This window comes from Mauremys mutica, chromosome 4 (genome assembly GCF_020497125.1).
Source record: "Mauremys mutica isolate MM-2020 ecotype Southern chromosome 4, ASM2049712v1, whole genome shotgun sequence".
NCBI lineage: Eukaryota > Metazoa > Chordata > Testudines > Geoemydidae > Mauremys > Mauremys mutica.
This window is the reverse complement of record NC_059075.1, coordinates 129,298,885-129,318,438: the sequence shown is the minus strand read 5'-3', so window position 1 is coordinate 129,318,438 and position 19,554 is coordinate 129,298,885. Positions and strand designations below refer to the sequence as shown.

General features: G+C 51.0%; 1 protein-coding gene across 7 annotated transcripts in view; it reads left to right on the top strand.

Moving 5' to 3' along the window:
• LOC123369347 (maestro heat-like repeat-containing protein family member 7) overlaps positions 1-19,554 on the top strand; it is a 172,383-nt gene that overhangs the window by 85,678 nt on the left and 67,151 nt on the right. The gene's annotated exons all lie outside the window — the stretch shown is intronic.

The following is a 19,554-nucleotide window of genomic DNA, read 5'->3' as shown; positions in this document are numbered from 1 at the left end:
TGGGAACTGCCACGGCCCCAATATTCCTGGGGGAAGGGATCAGGGTTATTTCCCTGGGCAGAGAAAGTGGTTGGATCCTGAGTGGTTGGATTCCTGAGTGGTTGGATCCAGCCTGTCTGCTGTGCAGCTTGTAAACCAGCAGAAGGAGAGGCGGGAGTGACCCAGGGGAGGCCGTTTGGCCTGCGGGATGGGGAGCTGGCCTGGGCATCCAGAGGCCTGGGTTCTAATCCTTCCTGTACTGCCGACTGGCTGGGTGACTTTAAGCACATCCATTTGCTTGTTTCCCTGCTGGCTGCCTTGGCTAGTTAGAGTCTGAGCCCTGTGGCCCAGGGATTGTCTGCAGCACGTAGTGCAACAGGGCCCTGATCTCAGCTGGCATCTGTAGGCGCTGGTGGAACAGAAATAACTGGGCTGGCCCTGATGCTGAATGAGGCAATTGCCTCTCTTCACTCACAAGCAATGCCTTGTCCTGGCTTCTTGCAGAATGGCTGAGGAAGCCCCCAAGGGCCCCTTGAAACCCATCCCCATCTGGGAAGAGATAAAAACCTTGGGGGAAGAGCCCACAGCAGCAGCAGGAGCTGTGTGCCTCAGCCTTTCTGTGCCGGTGAGTGGGCGCCTCCTGGGTGGGCGGAGGAGGCTGCAAAAATGGCCGGGGCCATGGCCCTGCATTGCGGTGGGGCTTGGCCCCTCTGGGGGTTGGGTGGCAAGACCAGGGTGTCACTGGAGGGAGAAGCCTCCATAGACCTTGTACTGCTCTGGGCTGCCATGAGATGGAGAGACAGGAAAACCCAGGCAGGGGGGAATGGCCCCTCCTGCTGGCAGCAGCTTCAGCCTTTAGAGCTGATTGGGTCATTAGAAATGGCGGCAGAAGCATCAGGTGGAGACTGACTGAATCGCTCACCCTGATCTGTCACGCTGCAGGGTTGGAGGATGTTTTCCACCCGTCGAAGGGGATGCTTGGTGCACGGTGGGTTGTTAAAGCCTAGGATTGCAGGGCACCGGCCACAGCATAAGATGCCCCCTGATGTTGCAGCCCCATCTGCTGGCTCCTTTGTCACATGTCGCAGCACAGGGCATTTCGGGGGGGAGTGTTGACGATGGGAGGCTGTTGGTGGCAGGAGAGGCAGTCAGAACAAGCAGAACGGGCAGCCCCTGGGTCCCCATATCTCACACAGACTGGGCAACTGTTCCCTCTCCCGCAGCGAGGACCAGACCAATTCACTGCCAGTCCCTCTGCCCCCTCCAGCAATGGCCTGGAGAGTGGGGACAGCACTCATGGCCTGACATCGACCCTCCTTCCAGATGTGGCGCTCCCCAAATCCCCAGACTGAGCCTGCATGCTGGGCAGGGAAGTGGGGTGGCTGCTGGGAACCAGGGCTCCGACCGGATCTTTGCTGGGCTGGTAGCAAAGAGGTGGGGAATCCAGGAATCGTTGTGCCAGACCCTGCTGTGCATCGGGGCTGCTCCCGTGCTGGGGTGGGAGTGGGGGGGCAAGGGTTTTCTCTAAGATCTCTGTCACCCAGCCTGCAGCTTGGCAGACCCAGGTATTACCACCGCTCTGTCTTTGATCAGATTCACCATCCTCTTGCTTTAAGGGGCCAGACTCGGAGGAGAAAGAGGCTCCGGATTACATCGACGCCTTTCTCACAAGCAATGAACAGGTACTAAGAGCCCTCCTCTGACCTGTCAGCTAGTGCCCTGTCCACATGCACCATCCGCCCTTCTCCGGAAGATGCATGGATTCTAAGGCCAGACGGAACCAGTGTGACCTCCTGCATAACACAGGCAGAGACCTGCCCCCAAATAATTCCTGTTTAAACTAAAGCATCTTAAAAATGTCCTGCCTTGAGTTACAAAAGGTCACCCACCATGCTCCTTGCTCAGTTGTTCCAATGGTCTATTACTTTCTCTGTTAAAAATGTACATTTCCAATTTGAATTTGTCTAGTTTCAATTTCCAGCCCCTTGTGGACTTGTGCCCAGTCCCCAGTGTGACGGGATGCCCCCCTTTGAGGTGCCACCTGATGTACTGGGATACCACTGAGCCCGCCTGTTCTGCCAGCCTGGGCCTCTTTTACCTTGTCTTGCTGGGCTTGGCCAGGGCCGCCCAGAGAGGAGGGGCAAGTGGGGCAATTTGCCCCAGGTCCTGGGCAGTGCAGGTTCCCCCACGAGAATGTTGGAGGCTCCCCCCCCACCTCCGCCTTCCCCTGGTGCCTCAGCACACCGCGTCCAGGAGCGGCCCTGGACAGAGCTAAAGCGGCGTGGCTAGAGCAGGGCCTGAGCTCCTCCCGCTCAGAACTGTGTGGTAAGGGGGCGGGGCCTGAGCACCTCCCAGTCAGAGCTGCGTGGTAAGGGGGCGGGCTGAGCTCCTCCCTCTCAGAGCTGTCCAGGTGCCAGGGCAGCTCCTGGACGCGGCACGCTCTGAGGCTCCGGGAGAGGGGGGAGGCGGGAGTAAGCAGCATGGTAAGCCCCTCTGAGCCGGACACCCTCCTGATCTCCCCCCCCCCCTTCCCCGCCACAGCCCTGAGCCCAGCCCCTCTGAGCTGGACACCCTCCTGACCCGCCCCCGCCACAGCCCTGAGCCCAGCCCCTCTGAGCTGGACACCCTCCTGACCCGCCCCCCCCACAGCCCTGAGCCCAGCCCCTCTGAGCTGGACACCCTCCTGACCCTCCCCCCCCCACAGCTCTGAGCCCAGCCCCTCTGAGCCAGACACCCTCCTGACCGCCCCCCATCCTCTGATCCCAGCCCCTCTGAGCTGGACACCCCCCAATTCCCTCCCCCCAGCTCTGAACCCAGCCCCTTTGAGCCGGGCACCCCCCTGACCCCCCCCCCGACAGCCTTGACCCCCAGCTCCGAGCCCAGCTCCTCTGAGCTGGGCACCTCCCGACCCCATCCCCCTGCAGCCCTGACCCCCAGCTCTGAGCACAGCCCCTCTGAGCCGGGCACCCCCTGACGCCTAACCCTAACCTAACCGTGGCTGCTTCACTTCTCCCGCCTCCCAGGCTTGTGGCGCCAATCAGCTTATGCGCCGCAAGCCTGGGAGGCGGGAGAAGTGAAGCGGCCACGGCGTGTTTGCGGAGGAGGTTCGGCAGAGGTGAGCTGGGGCGGGGAGTTCCCCTGCGTGCCACCCGCCCCCCCACCCCTTACTTGCTGCAGGTGGCCCTCCCCGTGCTCCCCTGCCCCAGCTCCCTCCGCCTAAATGCCAGCGGCGACTGGGACAGCCCAAGATCCGGCCGCCGCAGTCGCTGCCGAAGAAAATGGCGCCCCCCAAATCCTAGCGCCCTAGGCGACTGCCTAGGTTGCCTAAATGGTTGCACCAGCCCTGGCTCCGTAGATTTGGAAAGTCTTTGCTCTCCAGCGCTTCAGAAAGCTTTCAAGAGCTTACCTCCATTCCCTGAACGTGGGACAGTGTGGGCTGGGCTCTGCACGCAGACCCTGAAAAGCATGGATGAGATGCTGAAGGCCTTGTGCAAGGATCAGGAGCCCAACCTTCTGGTGCTGCAGAACATCTTAGAGGTCTGGAGGCGTGGGGGCAGGAAGGGAACTAGTCCTGTAGCTGGGGTGGGTCTTGGGGACCAAGGCTCCATTTAATCCCAAGTATGGGACACCCCGTGCTTTCGGCTCCTCAGAATGCATTCTATACAAAGGTTCTTGGGCTGGAGGGCCAAGTGACCCCGCTATATCTGAAAAACGTCTGCGTGGGGTGGGGGTGGAGGAGCGCGGGATCTGCTGTGTTCTCCACTGAGCCTCCATCTGACCCTGGCATTCATTTGTGTTGACCATGGGCCCCACCAACCTGGTCAGAGCTAAATTCCCCCAACATTCTAGTTCTGGGGCCACAGGAAGTAGATTCTGTGGGTGGTTTGTGCTCCCAAAAAAGGGAAATATCCTTGACAGAGATTCAGTCTCCTCGATCCTAGAACCTGGGAAGAGGGAATCACAGAAGTGCAGGGCTGGAAAGGATCTCAAGAGATCATCTACTCCACCCCCTGCACTGAGGCAGGGCCACGCATTCCTAGACCGTCCCTGATGAGTGTTTGTCCACCCTGTTTTTTAAAACCTCCATGATGGGGAGTTCACCACTTCCCTACATCACCTTTTCCAGTGCTTAGCCACCCTTAGACTTTTTCCTAATATTTAACCTAAATCTCCCTTGCTGCAGATTAAACCCATTACTTCTTGTCCTACCTCCAGGGGACATGGAGAACAATTCATCACCATCCCCTGTATAACAGCCCTTAACGTATTTGAAGACTGTTACAGGTGCCCCCTCCATCTTCTCAAGATGAAACATGGCCAATTCGTTCAACCTTTCTTCATGGATCAGGTTTTCTAAACCGCTGATCATTTTTGTCGCTGTCCTCTGGACTGGCCCCATTTTGTTCACATCTTCCTTAAAGCATGGTGCCCGGAACTGGACACAGTGCTCCAAGCTAATACACCTCAGAATGACATTTCCCTTTTTCACAACAGCATCACACTGATTCATATTCAGTGTGAGACCCATGATAACCCACAGATCCTTTTCTGCAGTACTGCCAACTAGCTGGTTATCCCCCACTTTGTTTTTATGCATTTGATTTTTTCCTTCCTAAGTGTGTTATGTCACATTTGTTTTGACTGAATTTCATCTTGTTGACTTCAGACCAACTCTCCAATTTAGCAAGCTCATTTTGAATTCTAATCTGTCCTCCAAAGTGCTTGCAACCCCTCCCAGCTTGGTGTCATCCTCAAACTTTACAATCATACTCTCCTCTCCGTTTACCAAGTTCTTAATGACTAGTACTGGACCCAGGCACACCCTTGGGGGACCCCACTTGAGACACCCTCCCAGTTTGCCAGCGAGTCAGTGATAACTCCTCTTTGAGTATGGTCTTTCCGTCAGTTGGGCGCCCACTTTACAGTAATCTCATCTGGATCATACTGGCTTAGTTTGCTTATGAGAATGTTTTGTGGAACTGTGTCAAAAGCCTTACTAAACTTCATATACATCATCATATACTGCCTGCCTCCATCCACTAGGCAAGTAACCCTGTCAAAGAAGGAAATTAGATTTGTTTGGCATGGTTTGTTCTGGACAAATCCAAGATGCTATTCGTTATCACCCTATTATCTCCTCTAGATTCTTACAAACTGTTTAATAATTTGTTCAGTATCTCTCTGGGTACCAATGTTAGGCTGACAGGTCTATAATTCCTTGGGACCTCCTTGTTCCCCTTTCTGAAGATAGGTTCTGTATCTGCCCTTCTCCATTCCTTTGGGACCTCAGCCCTCCTAAAGGTTCAGAGATTGCTTGCCTAGCTCCATCTAGGGTGAATATTATGAGGCTCTGCCAACTTGAATACATCTAACTGACCTAAAATGTCTCTTACGTGTTCTCTCCCTAGTCTGGCCTGTATTCCTTCCCCCTTGTTGTTAATATTGTGTTAAGCATCTAGTCGCCAATAACCTTTTTAGTGAAAACTGAAGCAAAAAAGGCATTAAACATCTTGGCTTTGTCTGTGTCATCCATTATTTGCTCTCCTTCCCTGCTGAGTTGTGGCCCCACACTTTCCTTTGTCTTTCTCTTGCTCCTAATGCATTTATAGAGTGGCTTATGATTGTCTTATGTCCCTTGCCAGTTAGAACTCATTTTTGTCTTAGCCTTGCTCATTTTCTCCCTATGTGCTTTGGCTATTTTTTGGTACTTCTCCTTAGTAATTTGTCCCAATTTGTTTCTCTCAGGTCCTGCTCCCCTGGACCACATCCAAGGAAGTGCATGGGCGGCTGAGGGCAGTGGGAAGGATCACCTGGCTGATGGAATTCATGGGGTCTCCATACAAATTCCAGGTGAGCAGCTTGTGACCCTGGCCACCTCCTAACTGCACTGAGCAGCCTCGCGGTGCAGCGCTCCCTGGCAGGGAAAACGCAGGCCTAGAATAGTGACTCAGCAAGATCCTCAGTAGGAGTTCAATCTAATGAGCACTGATGTCGATGGGTCTGTCCTCTGATTCCAGTGGGCTTTGGGTCGAACCTCATCATTCTGTCTCCAAGGACTCTCCCCGCTGTTCCCCTAGCACCAAAGTCTGCTCTGCAGGGTCAGTGCATTTACACAGAATTGCCCTGAGAGCAGCCTCTGAACCCAGGTGTCTGTTCACCCCCTTTGTCAGGCGCCCACGGGGTGCTTTGGCTTCAGCTCCTGCCAGGCTGCCAGATGAATGCCCCTTGCTCTGCATGCTCAGGGCCATTGAGCTGCTCCAGCTGCTCCATCCCCCCTGTGGCAGGGCCTCCCCTCCGGCAGCTGGACGGGGACGCTTGGATGATGTGCCCCCAGAGGCAAAGGACAAAGGAAATCCAGTGGATCTAATTTACCTCGATTTCAGTAAGGCATTTGATACGGTTCCACATGGGGAATTATTAGTTAAATTGGAAAAGATGGGGATCAATATGAAAATTGAAAGGTGAATAAGGAACTGGTTGAAGGGGAGACTACAACGGGTCGTACTGAAAGGTGAACTGTCAGGCTGGAAGGAGGTTACTAGTGGAATACCTCAGGGATCAGTTTTGAGACCAATCTTATTTAATCTTTTTATTACTGACCTTGGCACAAAAAGTGGGAATGTGCTAATAGCTGGGAGGTATTGCTAACACAGAGAAGGACTGAGATATCATACAGGAAGATCTGGATGACCTTGAAAACTGGAGTAATAGTAATAGGATGAAATTTAATAGTGAAAAGTGCAAGGTCATGCATTTAGGGATTAATAACAAGAATTTTGGTTATAAATTGGGGACACATCAGTTGGAAGTAACAGAGGAGGAGAAGGACCTCGGAGTATTGGTTGATCACAGGATGACTATGAGCCGCCAATGTGATATGGCCATTAAAAAAGCGAATGCGGTTTTAGGATGCATCAGGCGAGGTATTTCCAGCAAAGATAAGAGGTGTTATTACCATTATATAAGGCACTGGTGAGACCTCATCTGGAATATTGTGTTCAATTCTGGTCTCCCATGTTTAAGAAGGATGAATTCAAACTGGAACAGGTACAGAGAAGGACTACTAGGATGATCCGAGGAATGGAAAACCTGTCTTATGAAAGGAGACTCAAAGAGCTTGGCTTGTTTAGCCTAACCAAAAGAAGATTGAGGGGGGATATGATTGCTCTTTATAAATATATCAGAGAGATAAATATTAGGGAGGGAGAGGAATTATTTAAGCTTAGTACCGATGTGGACACAAGAACAAATGGATATAAACTGGACACTAGGAAATTTAGACTTGAACTTAGACAAAGGTTTCTAACCATTAGAGGAGTGAAGTTCTGGAACAGCCTTCCAAGGTGAGTAGTGGGGGCAAAAGACATATCTGGCTTCAAGACTAAGCTTGATAAGTTTACGGAGGGGATGGTATGATGGGATAGCCTAATTTTGGCAATTAATGTGGCAATTGATCTTTGATTATTAGCAGGTAAGTATGCCCAGTGATCTGTGATGGGATGTTAGATGGGGTGGGATCTGAGTTACTACAGAGAATTCTTTCCTGGGTGCTTGCTGGTGAGTCTTCCCACATGCTCAAGGTTTAACTGATTGCCATATTTGGGGTCGGGAAGGAATTTTCCTCCATGGCAGATTGGCAGAGGCCCTGGAGGTTTTTCACCTTTCTCTGTAGCATGGGGCACGGGTCACTTGCTGGAGGATTCTCTGCAGCTTGAGGTCTTCAAACCACGATTTGACTTCAGTAACTCAGACATAAGTTAGGGGGTTGTTACAGGAGTGGGTGGGTGAGATTCTGTGGCCTGCATTGTGCAGAAGATCAGACTAGATGATCATAATGGTCCCTTCTATGAGTCTATGAGAACAGCCGAGCTCTATCCTCTTTGGAACTCCCCCGCAGGTAGTGAAGGCTGCTATCAAGTCATGTGCCTCAGCCCTCTAATCATTTTCGTTGCCCTCTGCTGGACTCTCTCTGATTTGTCCACATCCTTTCTCTTGTGGGGGACCCAAAACTGGACACAATACTCCAGATGTGACCTCACCAGTGCCGAATAGAGGGGAATAATCACTTTCCTCCATCTGCTGGCAATGTTTCTACTAATACAGCCCAAAATACCTCTCTACATGACACATCCTAAGATGCACTGGGGCTCATCCAAACCTGATCCTGGCTCCTTGTCAGGCATGGTGGGAGCTTCCTCAGAGATTAATGCAATAAAAGGCATCATTACATCTGCGCACCAGCGCCAGCCCCTGCTGAGCACTAGCGAGTGTATCCATGCTGCGCAGTATTGTGCCCCCGTGCACTGCCCGGCTGGCCTCTGCCATGCATGACAGCTTCTGATTGCTAGCTGGGTACTGTGCTGCCCTGGTGCAGTAACCCAGCCCTGTCCCGGCAGAGTGGGGTTTGCCTGCACTCCTGGCCGGGCCAGTCCTGGCTGCTCGGCCACTGACCGGAACCGTGCTGGGCAGCAAAAGGGGTTTCACTGGCAGGTTTGTTTCAGATGTTTGGAAAGTACTTCAAGCCGTCGGAGTGCATGGACTTTCTCCTCACTGCTATCAACGGCATGAGAGACACCAGCGTCCATGACTCAGTGGCGGCCAGGCACATGGTGCATGTGATTCTGGAGGTCTCCGGCCCAGGCTTGGTGAGGGTAAGAGCTGCAGTGAGAACACCCTGCTGGGGGAGCGCATCCGTGGGAGACTCTGTCTCTGGGTGCTAGGCATTACTGGGGGGTAGGTCTCTGGCCTGTGAAATGCAGGGGGTCAGTCTAGGTCAGGGGTCAGCAACCTTTCAGAAGTGGTGTGCCGAGTCTTCATTTATTCACTCTAATTTAAGGTTTCGCGTGCCAGTAATACATTTTTATGTTTTTAGAAAATCTCTTTCTATAAGTCTATAGTATATAACTAAACTATTGTTGTATGTAAAGTAAATAAGGTTTTTAAAATGTTTAAGAAGCTTCATTTAAATTGAAATTAAAATGCAGATCTCCCCGGACCGGTGGCCAGGCCCCGGGCAGTGTGAGTGCCATTGAAAATCAGCTCGCTTGCTGCCTTCGGCATACGTGCCATCGGTTGCCTACCCCTGGTCTAGGTGATCACCATGGCCGCTTGTGGCCTTGCAGTCTATGAATCGATAGGCCGGGAACTGGTGCTGTGCTCTAGGCCTGGGGCTGGCGAAGAGGATCTGGGAGGGCAGATGGCTCTCAGGTGCAGCAGATCCCTGGCACCCCAGATCAATAGGAGCACGAAGAAGCCAAGGCCCCCCTCTACCCATTTCCCTTCCAGGTGTCTGAGGCTCTGAGGAGCATTCACAACAACCTGGACTCCATCAGCGAGCTGCTGGCCCGGCAGGAGCTGCTCAGGGCCCTTCTCCTGCTGGACAGCGAGTAGGTGGTCAGAACCCTGCTGGGCTGCTCACTGTCATGTGACAGGTACGGGGCTGGGGCTACCGCCATTTGCGCTATGGGTCCCCCGGATTGGTCCCACTGCCAGGGACATGGGAGTGCAGAATCTTCTAGTGATCATCTGCTCCCTGCAGAGCTGCTGCTTCTCCTGGAGGGTTTTGCAAGATGGCTTGCCCTGGAGACAGGCCAATGTGTAAAACCCTGTACGGCATCCCTTGGCCTCCCCTGGGGCTGACATTCAGACCCAGCCCCATGCAGCCTGCACCAGCCAACGGGGCCCTTGCTGGAGCAGGAGGGCAAGAAAGGGCCGACGGTAGGAGAAGACACAGCAGGCGTGCCAGTGCCGGAGGATGCAGGAGGCTGGCAGGGCTCTGACCAGGTGCCATTGGCTCTCTCCCTTTGCAGTGTTGCTGCAGAGATGTGGAAGATGCTGACATCCCAGCCCAAGACCACAGGAAAGGTCCTTAGGGAGCTGGTCAACAGGCTGCAGGAGCAGCCGCAGCGCCGGCATCACGTCTCTCAGAGAGAGGCTGGCGTCGCCCCCTTGGCCGTAAGTACCAGCCCCTGCAGCAAGGGAAGGAGCGCTGTGTGTCCCCATCATGGCCTTAGGGTGTCTCTCAGTCTCCCATGGGGTATAGTCATTGGGCCGAAGAGAGAGAGCGTGACTCTAGCCAGTGCTATAGTCGAGCCGGAACATGCCGAAATGCTCTCCTGGTGCTATTGAGCAGCACTCATAGAACCACAGGGTGAGAAGGGATCGCAAGGTCAGCTCGTCCAGCCCCTTGCCAAGATGCAGGATATGCTGTGTCTAACCCACCCCGGACAGATGGCTCCAGCCTCCTTCTGAAAACCTCCAGCGAAGGAGTTTCCACAAGCTCCCTAGGGGTCTGTCCCATTGTCCTACTCTTCTTACAGTTAGGAAGTTTCTTCTGAGGCTTAATCTACATCTGCTGTGCTGTAGTTTGACCCCATCGCCTCTTGTCCTGCCCTCTGCGGCAAGAGAGAACAACTTTTCTCCATCTTTTTTTATGGCAGCCTTCCAAGTATCTGAAGACCATCATCAAGTCCCTCATTAATCTCCTCTTTTCCAAACAAAACATAGCCAGTTCCTTCAGCCTTTGCTCATATGGCTTGTGTTCCATCCCTCTGATCATCTTTGTCACTCGCCTCTGGATCCTTTCTAGTTTCTCCACATCCTTTTTAGACATTGGTGACCAAAACTGGACACCGTACTCGAGCTGAGGCCTAACCAGCACTGAGTAGCGGTACTAGTCGACACTTTTGCCCAGGAAACTGGACAAAAGGAGAGGGGAAGAGCAGGAGGGGGAGAGAGCCTGCTGGAGGGATTTTTGGTTTCAGTTTTGGGCTGGCTGGGAAGAGGCAGAGAACCCCAAGTCTGGAGTCTAAGATCCTTGCCCTCTAGCGGGTCCTGGCTGAGGGGTCCTGGTTGTACCTACAAGCCCTCCTTGGGACTGTGTTCCTGTCGTCTAATAAACCTTCTGTTTTACTGGCTGGCTGAGTCATGGTGAATCGCAGGAAGTGGGGGGTGCAGGGCCTGACTCTCCCACACTCCGTGACAAGCTCGGTCCTCCAATTTACCATGATCCCTCTGAATTTTAGCTCTTTCCTCCAAAGTATTGGTGACTCCTCCTAGCCAAAGACCAGCTGGCATGAAGTCTAGTTAATGGATGCCGAAGAAGAGGGATTTTCCTTGTTTGTCCTGCCATGATGGTTAGCTTGGATGCCTTATCTGTAGCAAAGTTTCATCAAGGTCTCTCCATAGCAGTAGGGTGGTGGTAGTTTTCTGTTTCTCCTTATGGACCTAGCTGAGAGTCCAGATTAACATCTCTGCCAATGAAGATAAGAGGAACACAAAGATTCAACTGCATGTGAGGTAGCTTTACAGCTTTCAAAAGAAGCAGAAACCTCAACTTTTGAAGTTGAAGTGGTTAACATGACAAAATCAGAACTTGACACAACTGTGCAGGTAAAGCAAATGGCATATTACATTTAACTGAATTCCAGATACTACATGGTGTAGATATTGGTATCAGTCTTTGTTCACAATTCAGTGCTACAGACATGCTAGACCCTATCTTGTCTGCAATGCACTGAAAGCATTGCAAATGAGGAATGTGCGCTCAGATGCCAGAGAGTGACGGAAAGATAGCCATGTCTGTTGATGAATCAACTACTCTGAGCAATGAATCAACAGTTAGAATCTATTTAAAATGTGACACTTTGAAGGATGATGATCCTCACTTCATGTTTCTTGATCTGATTGCATTTCCACATCAGACGGCTTCAGGCACTGTAGATTATGAGCTGAAATGCCTCAATAAATTAAATTCTGATTACAATTACTCTTGTAGCATTTGCGAGTGATGGTGCTAGTGTTATGCTTGGCAAGAACTCTGGCATAGTGAGCTGTATTGTGAAGAAGTACCCAATTGTTCTAGCGAGGTAGTGTGTGAATCACAGGTTGGATTTGGCAGCTGCTGAAACATTGAGTGAAGTAAGAGCTGTAAATCACTTGGAAATTGTTGACAAACTCTATACGTTTTACAGCCGGTTACCTGAAACCAAGAAAGAACAATGTGGATGAGCAGCTGAGAAAGATTGGGGGTGTCAAGTTCCTATTGCACTGTATTTGCTGCCTGGCATGGGCTCGCTCAGTAACAAGAGACTCGCTCTGCACACAGGTGCGCGGTGAAGGCCATGAAATCCTTGCTTCAATGCGCTGGCTACGGGGACCAGGTCACCTTCGTCCAGAAGCTGCACGACTGGGACGTGCTCATGAGTTCCGATACGCACCACAAAGGCCTATGCCTGCTTGCCCGGTGAGTGTCTTGTCCCTTGGGCTGCTGCCCAGAACTGACCACAGCAGCAGCTCCCCTCCCTGGGCCTAGGATACGGACACATTGCCTTCCCTGCTGGGTGAGACGCGGCTCCCAATCACCTGCGTGGAATAGGCCGCAGCCTCTGTGCTGTTAACCGAGGGGTCAGTCGACTACTTCTCCACCCTGCGCTGCCTGGCAGTAAACCGCTTCCTGCGTGGCTCTGGCAGGCGTGGCTGGGCAAAGACAGCCTCCGCCATGTCTCTCCGCAGCGTTGGTGTAGCCCTGTCAGGCCCTGGACATGAGAGAGACAAGGTGGGGGAGGGAATGTCTTATTTGGCCCAGTGTCTGTGAGTGAGAGAGAGAAGCTAACACAGAAAACTCCAATGCTTGTCTTGGGTCAACCTAAGATATTCCCTCACCCACCTTCTGTCTCTCATCACCCAATATCTGGGCACATGAGGAAGGCCACCGACCCCACCGACGCCCTTCTTTGTCTGCAGTTCTCTTGCAACCCCAGCGCTGCGTGCTCAGAGCTGGCCTCGTGGAAGGGCTCCCTGTCGAGTGATTAAGGGTTTGGGTCTCTAGCATGTAGGCCACACAAATCCAAAGAGTCTGAGGGTGAGCGTTCGCTTGCTTCCCCCTGCATCCTCAAGCATTCAGCCATCAGGGGCGGCTCCAGACCCCAGCACGCCAAGTGCGTGCTTGGGGCAGCATGCCGCTGGGGACGCTCTGCCGGTCGCTGGGAGGGCGGCAGGCGGCTCCGGTGGACCTCCCGCAGGCATGCCTGCGGAAGGTTCGCTGGTCCCGCGGCTTCGGTGGAGCATCCGCAGGCGTCCCTGTGGCACTAGTCTAGTTAGCTTTGTAAATGGAGGATCAGTCCTTGCCCACCTCGATGATGTGGTGTTTGTGTTTCCTATGCCAGGGCCATGGTTTTGATCCGTTTCCAGGAGCGTAACTGGATTTTCAATGAGCTCATGGCCATCCTCAACTGCAGGGACGATAGGCGTTCTTCATTCAGGTGAGCCTCACCGGTGGGTGAGGGTCGTGAGAACAGCCCCAGCCCAGGGGTGACTAGGGCATGGGGCTGACCTATGGCCAGGGGCGGCAGGTTTGTAGAAATTTTGGTGGTGCTCAGCAGAGCCTGCCCCTCCAAACTCTGCCCCCCCCATACTCCGCCCCTCACCTGCCTAAGGCTCTGGGAGGGAGTTTGGGAGGGGAGGGGGCCTGGGGTGCAGGCTCTGGGAGGGAGTTTGGAGGCCGGAGTGGGGTGTGGGAAAGGGGTGGAGGGGAGGAAGTACTTCGACCCGTCCGAGTGCAGGGACTTCCTCCTCATTGCTATCAACGGCATGAGAGACTCCAGCGTCCATGACTCAGTGACGGCCAGGAACATGCTGCATATGATCCTGGAGGGATCGCAAAGTCAGTTCGTCCAGCCCCCTGCAACAATGCAGGACTTCTTGTTTCTAACCCACCCTGGACAGATGGCTCCAGCCTCCTTCTGAAAACCTCCAGCGAAGGAGTTTCCACAAGCTCCCTAGGCATCTGTCCCATTGTCCTGCTGTTCTTACAGTTAGGAAGTTTTTCCTGAGGCTTAATCTACATCTGCTGTGCTGTAGTTTGACCCCATCACCTCTTGTCCTGCCCTCTGTGGCAAGAGAGAATTTTTCTCTATCTTTTTTTATGGCAGTCTTCCAAATATCTGAAGACCATTATCTAGTCCCCCCTTAATCTCCTCTTTTCCAAACAAAACATAGCCAGTTCCTTCAGCCTTTTTTTCTTATGGCTTGTGTTCCATCCCTCTAATCACCTTTGTGACTCGCCTCTGGATCCTTTCCAGTTTCTCCTCAACCTTTCTAGACATTGGTGACCAAAACTGGACACCGTACTCCAGCTGAGGCCTAACTAGCACTGAATAGAGTGGTACTATCGCCTCCCATGACTTGCATGCTATACCTCTGTTAATGCAACCTAAAATTGCATTTGGTTTTTTTGCAATAGCATCGCATTGCTGACTCGTGCTGAGGTTGTGATCCACCACAGCTCCCAGATCCTTCTCAGCTGGTTATCCCCCATTCTGTATCTGTGAATTTGCTTTTTCTTCTCTAAATGTAGCACTTCACATTTGTCTTTGGTGAATTTCATTTTGTTATCTATAGCCCTGTGACGCAGTAGGGAGAGGGGTGGATTGACCTGGAAATGGTGTTTAGTTTTACTGGGACGTCTGCATGGCGGATGGGAGAGCAGGGGATGACTTTAGGTGAGGGTCAGTACCTAAGCCTGTAACCTGAGCCAGAAAGGGGGGTGGGGTGAGTCGACACTGCGTACTAAGGTTATTCCCTGTTTACAGTGGTGCCCCAGTGCAGCAGCGCAATCCTCTTTATTCCTCTCGGGGAGGTGGAGTACAAGCAGCGCTGCAGCCAAGGAGATACAGCGCTATATGTGCCTTGCAAGTGTGGACGGGGAGTGAGTTACAGCGCAGTTGGTGGCTTTATTGCGATATAACTCTTAAGTGTAGCCAAGGCCTAAATCCACACTCACACTCAGCCATGCTGCATGAAATCACACACGTGGAGCTGAGCAGAGGTTTCAGCTCAGCTGGCACTTCTGACCATTATAGTCGAGAAAGTTATGCTAGGCATTGATAATTCCTGTCAGTGATAGACCAGATTGGTTACACAGCTGCCCTACCTCCTTTTCACTTTATCTAAGGCCTTGGCTACACTTGAGAATTACAGCACAATGGTCTTGACCGTAATTCTTGTATCCTTCTAGGTTTCCGATCAAACTGGAGTGCAGCGCCAACTCAAGCGCCTTACAGAAGTCTACGTACATTATGTCAATACCATTTCCTTTATCTACCAAACTTGTAATCTCATCGAAAAATTGATCACAATTATCTTGGCAGGAAATATTTTCCATACACCCATGCTGATTTGTATTAAATAAATTATCCTCTTTAATTCTTTATTAATTGAATCTTATACCAGCTGCTCCATTATCTTGCCTGGGATCGATGTCAGGCTGACAGGCCTGAAATTACCCAGGCCATCCCTTTCACCCGCTTTAACAATTGGCCCAACTGACTCTCCCTCTGGAGCGTATACAGAGCCTGGGCACTTAACCCAGGGCTGTGAGTCCACTAGGCGGCAGGGCACATGAAGCTGGGCATGGGCCAAAGTCCCTTCTGTGGTTCTAGCCAAGGTCACACAGGCTAGGAATTGAACCCTGCATCCCAGGCCTTAGCCCCCAGCCCACCCCACCCCTCTAGGTGCCCTGGGGGAGCGTGGGAAGGACGAAATCCCTGCAGCGATGTCTGTCTCCTGTTCTTACTGCAGGCCACAAGAGCCCTGTATGAGATCTTTCAGGAGCAGGCCTGCAGGCAGGAGGTGAAAGAGCTCTTCCCTCAGCTTTACATCCCTCTGCTCTTCCACATCACCTACACAGTGCAGTACACTGCTTCGCACGAGAAGGAGCATAACCAGGAGGACACGCCCACACCCCTCAGCCCCGTCAGGTACCGCCAGCCCGACACCCAGCCTGGGTTCTGCACCGTCGCCCGCAGGCATGCGGCAAGACCTGGCCTGGGCTCAGTAACAAGAGGCTCGCTCTGCACACAGGTTCGCGGTGAAGGCCATGAAAGCTTTGCTTCGATGTGCTGGCTACAAGGACCAGGTCACCTTCATCCTGAAGCAGGGCGGCTGGGACCTGCTCATGAGGTCCGACACACACCACAAAGGCGTCTGCCTGCTTGCCCGGTGAGTGCTGCCCAGAACTGATCACAGCAGCAGCTCCCCTCCCTGGCCCAGGACACGGCCACATTGCCTTCCCTGGTGGGTGAGACGCGGCTCCCAATCGCCTGCATGGAACAGGCCGCAGCCTCTGTGCTGTTGGCCAAGGGGTCAGTCGGCTACTTCTCCACCCTGCGCTGCCTGGCGTAAACTGCTTCCTGCGTGGCTCTGGCAGGCGTGGCTGGGCAAAGACAGCCTCCGCCATGTCTTTCCGCAGCGTTGGTGTAGCCCTGTCAGGCCCAGCACATGAGAGAGACAAGGTGGGGGAGGGAATGTCTTTGGTGGCCCAGTGACTGTGGGTGAGAGAGAAGCTAACACAGAAAGCTCCAGCGCTTGTCTTGGGTGAATCTAAGATATTCTCTCACCCATCCTTCTGTCTCTCATCACCCAATCTCTGGGCACATGAGGAAGGCCACCGACCCCACCGACACCCTTCTTTGTCTGCAGTTCTCTTGCAGCCCCAGCACTACGTGCTCAGAGCTGGCCTCATGGAAGGGCTCCCTGTCGAGTGATTAAGGGTTTGGGTCTCTAGCTGTAAATAATAAAAAAAAAATCTATTGAAAAGGGCTTTGTGACTATCTGTGTTTCTGTTAGAATGTCTTAGTGGCCCTTAAGTGAACTAAAAGTTGTAAAGGACCATCTTGGTTTGTTTTCAAGGAGCTGTCTGTCTTTTAAATTAAAAAAATATATAGTTTTGAGAGCCTAGCTCTAGCTCAAAAAGCTGAAATGTAAGTTGTAGAATGATGGGGGGGGGACCCTAAAAATCTGTTTATAATTTAAAAAAACAGGGATAGTTTAGACGTGTTTGAGTACAATAGAGCTGACCCACCCTGTTGAACTGGGTGAGGATGGTGAGCTTTGATTAATATGAAATGAAATAAAACCTCTGAAGTTCACAGATGCTATTGGACAGATTAAGTTGGTTGTAATCTAGTAGACAGTTTAACTATAACCCCAGGAGTTGGTAGAATTCTATTGGACAGTTTAACCCCCAGGAGTTAGTTAAACACTATTGGACAGTTTAAATCAGGGGTTCTCAAACTGGGGATCGGGATCTTTCAGGGGTCGTGAGCTGCCAGCCTCCATCCCAAACCCTGCTTCGCCTCCAGCATTTATAATAGTGTTAAATATATAAAAAAGTGTTTTTAATTTATAAGGGGGGGGTCACACTCAGAGGCTTGCTATGTGAAAAGGGGTCACCAGTACAAAAGTTTGAGAACCACTGGTTTAAATATAACCCATGAGTTGGTTGAACGCTATGGGTCTCTCTTTCTAGCAACTCAAAGTCATTAAAATAATATATTTACAAAATAAACAAGGGTCTAATCAAAAACTGAAATGTTTCAAGGGTTCACAAACCTCCACAATACTTTAGAACAAGCGTTTGCGCTAAAGAAATCAAACATGTAAAAGCTCTGGGTATTTGTAGGGTGCTTACTATGGTTGTGATACACCCAACAACCCCCAAATTTTAAGCATGAAAGAAAGATGCTTAAAAAACAAACAAGCCCCAGACATTCATTGATATCTGCAAGGGGCCCCACACTTGGGAATGGGTACAGTAATGTTAAGGATTGTTGTGTATGGTGATTTAATGTTTAATACTGTAAGAAGGCCCCAAAGAAAAATGTATTTTAACGACAAGAAAAAAAATTAGCCAAAAGCAGCCCAGTTGTGCAGACAACTTAATTCCCCCTGCCCAGATCACAAAAGGGAATGTTAGGGGAGGAGGGCCTAAAGTCCGTAAGTATCTATTAATTCAGAGTTGTGATGATCGAATCTACCTGCTAACTACAGACTTTTGAAATCTGTTTGAAACAAAGAGTTAGGCTGGTGTAAAAATCTCAGTTTTTTTGGAGACAGTTTCTGTTGAAAGAGGACAATCTTGAACTGAATTTCTGCTGGACTGCAAGAGGAGGTGTGCTCCCTGTTTTTAACTTTGAAAATATATAATACATAATGTCACTCTTTGGCCATTCTGTCCTTACTAAATAATGGCATCAATCTTATTACAGTGTGATCTGTTGTCTTTGTGTAAAATATACCCATTTAGAAAAAAAAGCTGAAATATATGTTGTAGAGTCGTGAGAGGGGAACCTCCCTAAAAATCTGTTTACCATTTAAAAAAAACAGGGCTGGTTCAGATATGTTTGAGTACAATAGAGCTGACCCACTCTGTTGAACTGAATGGTTTTAACCACAACCCCAGGTCATAGCCAAAGTGACTGAGATAAACCACCCTTGTTGCCATCGGGGTTAATGGTATAAGTGATCAGTAATTAAATTTGATGGGTGTACGCCCACAGTAAGAGAGGTGAGTGAGTGAGGATGGTGAGCTTTGATTAATATGCAACTGAAATAAAACCTCAGGAGTTAGCAGAAGCTATTAGACAATTTAACTATAACCCAGGAGTTGGTTCAATTCTATTGGATAGTTTAAATATGACCCCAGGAGTTGGTTGAAAGCTATGGACACTTGAAATATAACCTAGGGGTTGGTCGAATGCTATGGGTCACTCTTTCTAGCAACTCAAAGTCATTAAAATAATAATTTACAAAAATAAACATGGGTCTAACCCAAAACTGAAATGTTTCCAGGGTTCACAGACCTCCACAATACTTTAGAACAAGCGTTTGCGCTAAAGAAAATCAAACATGTAAAAGCTCTGGGTATTTGTAGGGTGCTTACTATGGTTGTGATACACCCATTTTATTTCAAAAACAGCCCCCAAATTTTAAGCATGAAAGAAACATGTTTAAAAAACAAACAAACAATCCCCAAGACATTCGTTGATATCTGCAAGGGGCCCCACACTTGGGAATTGGTAGAGTAACGTTAAGGATTGTTGTGTATGATGATTTAATGTTTAATACTGTAAGGCTCCCAAAGAAAAATGCTTTAATTAAAAGAAAAAAAAATTAGCCAAAAGCAGCCCAGTTACGCAGACAACTTAATTCCTCCTCCCCAGATCACAAAGGTGAATGTTAGGGGAGATTAGGGTGACCAGATGTCCCAATTTTATAGGGAGAGTCCTGATTTAGGGGTCTTTTTCATATATAGGCTCCTGTTACCCCCCACCCTGATTTTTCACGCTTGCTGTCTGGTCACCCTACTCCTCCCCGAAAATGGAGGGGCCAAAAATGGTTTTTAAAAGCAGTTTTGTTTTTATTCTGGAAAAAAAATAGTTTTGTTTTTTTAAATGGGGTTATTTGCCTTCTTAAAAGAGTTGGCTTTAATGTTTAAATGGTTAGCGATTCAGGGGCCCAAGCTAGAGAGACTTGTGGGGGTTTAAAAATGCTTTCGGGGCCCCCTCACCTCAGGGGTGACTCCCGCCAACGGATCTCCGCCCCCCCCGCGTCTCCGCGCCCTGCAGAGAGTCTGGACACAGGCAGGGCAGCTCCGCACGTTGCCTCCGTCCCCCTCCCACACCAGCCCTGACCCTGCTGCCAGCCCATTGGCCGGGAACAGCAGCCAATGGCAGCTGTGGAGGGCGTTGCCAGAGCTGCCTGGCCACGCCTCCACAGCAGGGAGCCGCAGGCAGA